Source organism: Sinocyclocheilus anshuiensis, unplaced genomic scaffold, assembly GCF_001515605.1.
Source record: "Sinocyclocheilus anshuiensis isolate Anshui unplaced genomic scaffold, SAMN03320099.WGS_v1.1 scaffold907, whole genome shotgun sequence".
In the NCBI taxonomy this organism is placed as follows: Eukaryota; Metazoa; Chordata; class Actinopteri; order Cypriniformes; family Cyprinidae; genus Sinocyclocheilus; species Sinocyclocheilus anshuiensis.
The window spans coordinates 1,735,060-1,742,609 of NW_015546133.1; the positions used below are offsets into that span (position 1 = coordinate 1,735,060).

Below are 7,550 nucleotides of genomic sequence, written 5' to 3' on the forward strand. Positions count from 1 at the left end.
GAGAGAGAGAGAGAGAGAGAGAGAGAGAGAGAGAGAGAGATGCAGAGCGTGTGCAGAGCAGGGAGATGCGAGGAACAGGATTAAGAACCGCTGCTTTAGAACATTGATTTTGAAACTTGTGAATCCATTAGAATCATTAGAAGACAGAATCGCGATTCATATATGAATAGATTTTTACGTGCACCCCTAGTTTTCTTCCTCTTCTCTAAAGCAGCGCAACATGCCCCTCCCCCTTTGTTGCATGTTCCCAGGGGCAGGGTTTATCAGGGTTTGTGATGTCACAAACCCGGGAAGTATCTCTAAACTGCCAGAATTTTAAAAGACGATATCTCCATTTGCATTGAACTTTCAGCACTGCAACTTTGCAGATATTGTTTATGCTCAAACAGCAACATTACACACTAACTAACATTTAAAAAGTGAAATCGCAATCAACCACCCCTTTAAACAAAACAGCTTAAGACATCAAAAGTGAGTTCAAAGTTGAAACCAATGCCAACTCTAAATATCTAGAGAATTTGCCACTGGTTCACGGGAGGTTTACCAGCCCCAGTGCATTATACAGGAAAAAGATAAAACCCCCAGCTAACATGCTAACATGGGCTGAGGAAAGATCTCCCAAGTAAAAACAACCTCCATCATTAGGTGAGTGAATGAAAAGTTTGTCCCTCAGTTTGGACAACAGTCACGTAACCCTAAGGAATTGGTGTAATATAGCTTTCCAGACATTTCTCTCCACACAGGCACACGCTACTTTGGTTTTTATGGTCTCCCTGTGGCACAGGTTTAATAGGATATGAGGTTTCCTGAGAAAGTAACTGGAAATATGAAGTTTGTCTCTGTGGCAAAAAAGCAAGGAAGAAATGTTTCCAAATTTCCTTCCCCAATCAGTGGCAAGTCCAGAAATAACAAGGTTTGGGCTAAAGCAGTGATCCCACAAGCTCAGGTGAGACATTTCTCATGCTAGACACCCCAGACACACAGGTTTCCTCCTAATCTGGTGATAGCTATGCAGATTTATTACTCAGTTTTTAGTGTTTTTTTTTTTTTATATATGCAGGATAAATTATTATCTAATATACTTATTTTATTTTTTATTATTTACCAACTATATCAATTATTATATTATTTATTGTATTATGCATAGAAAAATTACATTAATAGATAAAAATAAGATTATTTTGCCATTACCTTCCAAGCACACTGTGTGCTCTAAGAAAGAGAAAGCTGCAGTGAATAAACGAAACAACCTCTCTCCCTGTTAGGATCGGGGTCGGGTTTACAGCATGCTCTTTCTCGAGGAATGGGATGTAACAGGAAAAGAGAGTCAGTGAGAGACGAGATCTCTGAATTATTAATAAGCAGTGACGCACTGTTAAACAAATGTTGAACACTGAGATGCCACATCTCAGATTCCCATGTCTCCCAGGTTACAGCACTGTCCCACTATACACACTAAACTGGGCATTAAGACCGCTTGAGATAAAACACTGAAGTCTCTGACATCTAATTGCTTCAGATTATAAGATTCTAATAAATATTCTGTATTTGGGTGGAATATTTTAATACTAGATTTAATGACAGAATAAAAATGTGTCAATTTCATGAGAAAGTTTGTGACTAATACAAACTACCAAAATGTTTTTACTTCCAAGACGTTAATGGCTAATGCTAAAATGTATAAAACAGATGCTTGTCTAAATTAGAATTACAGAGAGGCCTACGCCCAAAGCAACTCCATTAAGGAAAAGGAACTGTGCCTCAGTAGAATTTTACACTAACTTGTCCAAACTCTGACCTTATCTACAAGCATGCATGTTTCCAGTCCATTTGACAGTGCTGATGCTTGAGAACAACTACCATTACTGGCCACGAGAGGTAAAACACACGGCACAAAGCCACAGTGCCACCACGCTGAAGTTTGCTACTCTGAATAAATAAGCCGTCAAGAGCTTTTAGACACAGAGCCAGTACTGAACACTCCATTGGAGCATTCTCAATGTAGCACTCAATGATTCAATGATATTATTACTGAGTGAATGAGCAGCTCAGGTGAAAGAGTGAAGCACTCAGAATCTTTTGAGTGATCTGTATACATCTCACTAGCCTGGTTTGGCTTATTAAGCTAACCCCATACACTGGGGGGAAAAACGAAAACAAAGATGTAGCATTTCAGTAAATACTTACAGTACATTGAAAGGGTATATGGTAACCTCACTCAGGAGTAGATCACCACCTGGTCAAATGACTTAGCAAAAACATGCTTCATAGATGGAAAAAAGAAACCTTTCCCAGGAGAAAAGCCGCAATCTGGAGCACTTAGATATAATGGCTTGGCTGTAACCAAAGTGCCAGGGAGCAGATTCCAAAATCTAACAATAGAGACAGTTAGGTAAGCTAATTAATAACAGAACATTCTGCGGACACAAATGTTTTTTTGTTTTTTTTTGTTACCTATCTTGGAGTGTAAGAGAAGTTAGAATTGCATGAAAAGTCTTGTTTTTATAATATCTGCAACCCAGGCTTATTATGGCAACATTTCTGCAAAATGATATATCTTTGCTTACATTGCACATTTCACAACACTTCAAGTTCAATGTTCAGTCATATCCAAACCAGATGAGCATAAATCTGGCAACTTATGTTTTTAAGTTGGTTGTTGTACATATCGTGGCAGTTTGAAAATGACATGTCCAGTGAGTGGTGATAAAAGGTTAATGCTTGTCTGAAAATAATGTAGCACCTACACTGAACCCTACCCTAAACCTAACTGGTAGTGTTAACAAAAGCAAATGCAATTTAGTCTTTGAACTTTTTGAACAGTCTTTGAACAATGCTTTACTAGGTGAGCTACCAAGCAAGTTTACTAGATCAGAAAAGCTAAAAAAAAAAAAAAAGGATCTTATGTGATGCAAACATCAAAATGTATTAGTTTACAAACCATGTACTAAAATACACTGTAAAAAATATTTTGTGAAACAAAGATTAATTACATTTTTCACGTTTTTTTAAAATGTCACATATTTAGAAATGTCATGTTTAATTCAATGCGTTACTTACCATTTGTAGATTGTTATTTACTTCAAAATACTTTTCAAAATACAACATAAACTAATTTTTCAGTGTAAAAGTGTTTTGAATATTGTGGAACTGTGCGAAAATAGTCTTTAATTATTGATTATCTGCCCCCTTAATCGAAATTTGTGTAAAAAGGAAAATAAAAGTTGTTGCCATTGTACTGCCTCTAGTGTTCATTTCAGCTGAAAACTACAGTGAATTGTACGTAAAGGTACATTTTTTGGGAGTTTTGCAAAATTAACGGTAGAGGCACGTATTTCCAATAAGCCTGGGTTGATTTTCTGTCATCCATTAAAATCAGGAAGGAGTAAGAATCGGCCTGTAGCACATCCAAGCATAACTTCAGAAAATAAATGTTTTTTGTTTTTTGGTTAGATATGGCAAGTGCACGAAATCACACGCAATCGCTTTCCTCCAAAGAGCAATTCTGAGATGGATATAAGGCTTCAATTAAGAAGCATAAGGAAAGAGAAATGGAAATACACCTTTGAGATCTCACATCTACAGACAGGGAAATCACTCAACAAACGGGCTATTTCTCTCCTTCCCAACTGTGATGTTTGCAGGAAACAGATTAATCGTGATTTCCCTGGACCAACAAAGAGTTCAGACCTTACTTCTAATCTTAGAGTCTCAACGTCTGCGAAAAAAAACAGGGGGTGGCAAATACACATTCATATTAAATAGCAATCATTCAATGAAATACAAAGTACATAAGCTGCAGTAATGATCCTCAAGCATTGTGTGGGAGAGTGGTTTCAAATCCCCCTCCTACTGAAACACACATCCTATTCTCTTGGCTTATTCTAATGAAATCAAACAGCTCCTCTTCCCCCATGTGTTGCCTCTGATCAGTTTCCAAGTATTGATGGGCAACAGTATGAACAGACTCCCCCTCACTGGGTAAGTCTTTCTTTTACTGCCTTATAACGTGCGTCTCATGCTGAGGCCGCACATGTGCCCTGCGCTTCTGACATCAGCTATGATCTGATGCAGGAAAAGAGGTTCCAGAGCAGCCAAGAACATTTTTGTTCCTCACTTGGTACTGATAAATTATTATATTAAGATATTACAGCAACAGACTAGATCAGTTCTTTAATACACGTGGTTCTTTAATACGTTGCTTTTTTCAGGCAATGTCAGCCTATAACTTTCAAGAGAGGAGAATCAGATATCACATCAACCAAAATATGTACTAAAATATGTCTGTCTGCAATGTTGCCCCTAAAAACTGCTACTAAGCAAATATGAAACTAATTGACAAATATCATAACTGTACTTTTATAATATTTACAAATAGCGTTGTGCAAGAAACACGCTTATAAATGTAAAATTAAATACATTACGAGTTCACTGACTATCGATTTTAATTAAAAGCGCTGTCAGTCATGTGGATCCGATTGTTGCAAAGCTCCGCCCATTCGAAAGATTGTCCAATCCTCATAACGCACAGAACAAATACAATGAGACTGACAGGCCAAATGTTCAATGAACAGATGTTTCTTCCAATGCAAATAGCGCTCCTGAAAGCACGGCGTTTCAATGGGACCAAACTGACGCTTTAGAACGTAATGTCTAATGAACATCCATCATTGCTCCGGTCTCTGCCATTATAGACTGCCATGAAGAACGTTTCGACAGATCCTGTGCGTCTGTTAAGTTCTACGGACAGACGGACCAATAACAGGGTGACAATACTGTATGATTTTGAACTTTCATTCGATAAAATATTGAAATGTGTAAATCATTTAATCAATCATTTTTAATGAGTAACTTACATTTTAGTCACAGTATTTCCGGTTATTTTGTTTATTTTTGTTCCGCCAAAGCCGGATTTAGTGTTGCGCGTCTCCAAACAACACAAAGCACCTTCTGGTTGCCGAATGAATCAGTGTTTTTAACGAATCGGTTCAGTGAATGATTCATAGACTCACTCATAAAAACCGCTTGCTGCCACCTACAGGCTAACGATAAAACCTCCAGAAAGTGTCCCTGAAAAATCCCCACTAATGCAGATAGCCTAATAATAATATAATATAATATAATAATCCAAACAGTCTGTCTGGAACGCACAAACACAGATAATGATGCAAACAGTGAAAATAACTAGTTCTTTATTCTGTCTCATCACTCTTGGAACGCGTATACACACAGAAAAAATACATTGCTGCGTTTTTAATAAGATTTTAAGGGAAGTGGATTTAAAACAGTGCAGTCTTGAATCAATCACCACAGAACAGTGGAGTCCCATAATATAGGCTATTGTAAAGTTCTTGATAATTAATAAGGGAACAACAAACTAGCTATAAACTACAAACTAATAACTACAAGCCAGGGTTGTTGTCTATGCATTCATATTCAGATGTGTAATACTGTCATAAAATACACATCTGTAATCTGTAGACATAGCATCCACTTCCCTGTAGCCTACTGGTGGATTGCGCACAACCCCTCAATGCCACTTCTGTCAATTCCACCACTGTAACATGCCTTTCACACATGAGCGAGTAAACTGCTTGCTTCTCTTTTAACTGCACGCTCATGATACTTAATTACAGCCTGTGTAGTTTGAAAGAGGGACCTAAATAATAGGCATGCCGTGATGCAGTGAGGTGCGTGCAGTTACACGTTGTGTGCAGGCACATAGGCTACTATATAAGCGCGGTAGCCGCAGTCACCGATGAAAGCGACAAGCAAAAAATGGTAATCCTACAAAAACTTAAACGCACACATCACCGCTCAAGAAGAAACCAATCTCCGCTTGTCCATTTACTGAGAACGGTTCGGAATAGTAGCAACCCCACTCCTTCCTTTGGGAAGATGCGACTCTCTAGGATCCGGACCGTAAAGGCTACTGATGGGATGAACGCTGGGAACGATTCTGGGCCCACCACGGTACAATAAGAAACCATCTTTTGACGTGGATTTTACGAAATATCACCCGTCAGGTTTATTTAAAACACTAACAGTGTGTGACTGTCAAAGTCAACTATTTGTAAAGAATTTTTATATGGTTTTTATATGGAGCTCAATCATTTTAAGTTAGTCTCGCGCGAATTCAAGACTTACAATGTATTTTATTAGTTAGTTTGTTAGTTGGTTAGTTAGTTTAGTAATAGCCAGTCTATATGCGATATGTTTATTAAATTGAGAAATAATTAGCCTAGCTATTAGTTTTGCTGACGTAGGCCTACCGTTCCTATCGGAAAGTGCTCCGGTGTTTTGGCCTATACTACTTTTCTCTGGCAAAAGCGATTTCTGTTTTGTTAATTAAAAGTTGTTTGAAAATGCTACTGAGGAACTTCTTGTGGAGTAGGCTAGGTAAAAATATAGCCTAGCCTACATGTCTAATTATCTAAACCAAAATAGTAAAATTATAGACCTTGTGTAAATGTGTTCAACGAGTTGTGAATTCATGTTCTGTTCAGGTGTTCTGTTCTAGTGGTAGTTGTGGGTTTTACTGTAAATCTTAACACGTAGGCTACAGAATAGGCTAAGACCCCACAACTAATAGGCCTACACCTAAACAGCATGAATTCACAACTCGTTAATTAACTAAACATTAAATTAAGTAGCCTAGGTCTAGATGATTTTACTGATTTGGGTAAATCGTTTATCTGTTTCTAGTTGATTTTTCCTTGCTTGAGTAATTTTAACGCATCCACACAGACATGCTGTAACCAGCTGACATGAAATAGCCTTCGCGGACGAACATGGGCTATTCATCTCATCAGGGTAGCCTAGGCCTATATAATATAAGAGAATGAATGAAACTGCCCGTCCACTCCTTCATACACAAAGAAGCGCTTGGTTTTGCATACACCGAAATGTGAATGGGAGTAAATTGATCAATATCCCACGTCACAAAAATCATGCAGCACCCATCGTTTTCTCTTGAGCGAACGCTAAAGGTGTCAGAATTTGTGTTAAGCGGACTGTCTTGAGTCATAGTGAACGATAGGATAACGACGTTGATTCTTACATTCATCTGAACGAGCTCCGCTGCTGTCTGTGAGCATCCGTTGTTTCACTCAAATCCAATTTGTATGCAGATGTATCCAGCCAGTTCCCAGCCGCAAACGGATCGTTTTTGTTTAAGATTGATACATCAACATTAAATCCATGGGGAAGAGATTGAATTCTCACGCAGATACTCCTTGATTTCCACCGGCAAATAGTAGCCTAGCCCTCAGGTGTGAGCGGGTCCGCATTCACTATTCCATTCACCAAACGGGATCAGAATATCTTACGATCTCCTCAGTGTCTTTTAATAGTAACGCGCACCTCCGTATAACGGTCACCTCAGCATCCAATGCTGCATGGACTGGACGCTCTGTGGATACACCGCACCTCCGCGAGTGAAATCCGACACCCACATCAGGCCCGGCCTCTCCTAATTTGGGTTGCTAATGTATTCGACACGTGGGGAGCGGTACAAAAGGGGGAGCGGAGGAAAAAAAGAGGAAGACTGA

At 38.6% G+C, this 7,550-nt stretch overlaps 1 protein-coding gene across 1 annotated transcript in view; it reads right to left on the reverse strand.

The window, feature by feature from the left end:
• The window catches only part of LOC107701146 (protocadherin-16-like), a 105,332-nt gene extending 98,020 nt beyond the window's left edge, over positions 1-7,312 (reverse strand). The window contains exon 1 of the mRNA XM_016503102.1: positions 7,061-7,312. The gene's annotated coding sequence lies outside the window, so the exon portion shown is untranslated. The remainder of the gene's footprint in view (positions 1-7,060) is intronic.
• Positions 7,313-7,550: the final 238 nt, after the last annotated feature.